The sequence below is a fragment of the Euprymna scolopes genome, chromosome 33, assembly GCF_053919585.1.
Source record: "Euprymna scolopes isolate OS-2025 chromosome 33, ASM5391958v1, whole genome shotgun sequence".
Taxonomy (NCBI): Eukaryota; Metazoa; Mollusca; class Cephalopoda; order Sepiida; family Sepiolidae; genus Euprymna; species Euprymna scolopes.
The window spans coordinates 42,937,166-42,939,265 of record NC_136514.1 but is presented as its reverse complement, the minus strand read 5'-3'; the positions used below and the strand labels follow the sequence as shown (position 1 = coordinate 42,939,265).

The 2,100-nt window shown below is 33.5% G+C and overlaps 1 pseudogene; it reads left to right on the top strand.

Annotated features, from left to right (window-relative positions):
* Positions 1-1,233: 1,233 nt before the first annotated feature.
* Positions 1,234-1,352, top strand: LOC145258384 (5S ribosomal RNA; annotated as a pseudogene).
* The last annotated feature ends 748 nt before the right edge of the window (positions 1,353-2,100 follow it).

Sequence of the window (2,100 nt, the reverse complement as noted above, 5' to 3'; positions counted from 1 at the left end):
AGGAGCGTGGGTGGAAGGAATAGCGGAGGATGAAAATGGATTGACGAGGATGGAGAAAAAGAAAAAAAAACAAAAGGAATGAGGAATGGGGGAAATTACGGTTATGTTGCATAGGGTGTTATCACTAGAAATATGTGTTTCGTTGTTCTTATTTAGATGACGACTTATATATTTGTTGTTGTCCGTTTTAGGAGAGTCTTAAGAGTGTTCATATGTTGAATGTTAATATGTCTTAAGATGTTCATGTTGTAAGAGATGGAGATATTGGTGAGATATAGAGACAGTACATATAAAGAGAGAAACAGTTCTGTATATATATATATATATATATATATATATATATATATATATATATATATATATATATACATACATAATAGACAGGTACATGTTACTACAAGAGAACCAATTCAATGAGAGGAGATTTATTGTTATTTATCTTGATAGATAGACCGAGAGATAGTGCGTTTGACATTTACGTTTTGACAGTTGTGCATATAATAAAAACACGTTACATTTCTCGTTGTAATGATAGACACAGAAGACGCAGATACACAAACATGATGACGTTCTTTATTTCATGACTGGTCCATGATTTCGCTCACTTCTAGAGGGTGTCTTGATTCTAACGGAGAATCGGTCTGAACCTCTCTGCTTCTCTCCAACTCTTCTCCCAGACTCCCAGACTGCATCTAAAAACTCTACCTATATTGAGAACTCGTCACGTCATCGCATGATTAAACATGTGCTCATAAAGCACGTTGGTTAGCATGCGTCACGTTGCGAAACTTGACATGACCCCGAGTTCAGTAACCTATTTTCCAAATAACATTTTTACAAAATATATTTAGAATTTCAATTGACGATTAAATTCCTTAACAGAAACAAAATTATTACATTCCTTTTCAATATACAGATATGTAAGCTAAACAATTGCAATTCCTTATTTCAATAACATTCTGTATTTATTTTAATATTTTCAATTCCAAATCTAGCTTCGCAAGTTCGAATCCTTGACTATCCTATTTCATATTTACATTTAACTAATTCCCTATTTTTTTACTTACATGATAAAAGGGGACAGCCCTTTTATCATGTAACAGTTAAAGTAAGAATGAAGATGGACGAATGAGAGTGAGTAGAGGATGATAAAGAAGATGAAACTGAAGGAGAAGAAGTGAGAGAATAAGAACAACAGCAACAATAACAAGACGAAATACAAAGCAACAATGAAAATACGGCATATTCACGTTGAAACACCGTTTCTCGTCAGATCACCGAAGTTAAGCAATGTTGAGCCTGGTTATTACTAAAATGGGTGACCAATTTGGGAAGTCCAGGTGCTGTATGTAGGAGGACGTCGACACCTTCCTGCAAAAAGTTGCAAAAACCTAACGTCGTCATCTCCCCTAACGGGGATATACATGCGACTGGGGACCGCTTGTGAATTTCATACTCCCATGAAACTTCTTCCTTCGGAGGAAGTCGGTTAAACCCTAAATAGGGTTGGTCCTGACTGCACACACACACACACACACACACACACACACACACACACACACACACAACAACGAAAAGAAACATGGGTAGGGGAAGGTTGGGTTTGAAAAGGAATGAAACAGAAAATATATGCAACTAAAGAGCAGAAAAATAAGAGTAATAAACAAGAAAGAGAAGGAACAATTGAAGAGGAGAGAAGGAAAAGAAAGAGAAAGAGAAGGAAACAATGCAAAAAATATATGATGATGAAGAAAGGGACTTATAAACAGAAAATGAAAGAAAGAGTGAAATCTAAAGAAGAAAGAAAAAATCAGGATAAATGAAGAACAGAAACCATTAAGATAAAATATAAAGAACTGAAAAATTAGAATACGAAGAAGAAAAAAATACGTTGAAAAAAAAAAAAAAGAATGAGCCACAAACATAACAGAAGAAAATGATCCCTGCCCCGCAAAAAGACAAAAAATAAAATTGAGAAAGAAAAATAGTAAAGCTTAAAAATAAAAGAAAATGAAAAACAATTGAAAATATTTTAAGGGGATTTAACATTAAAATAAATAAGGAAAAGATACATATTGAATTTTTAATAATAATAATAAT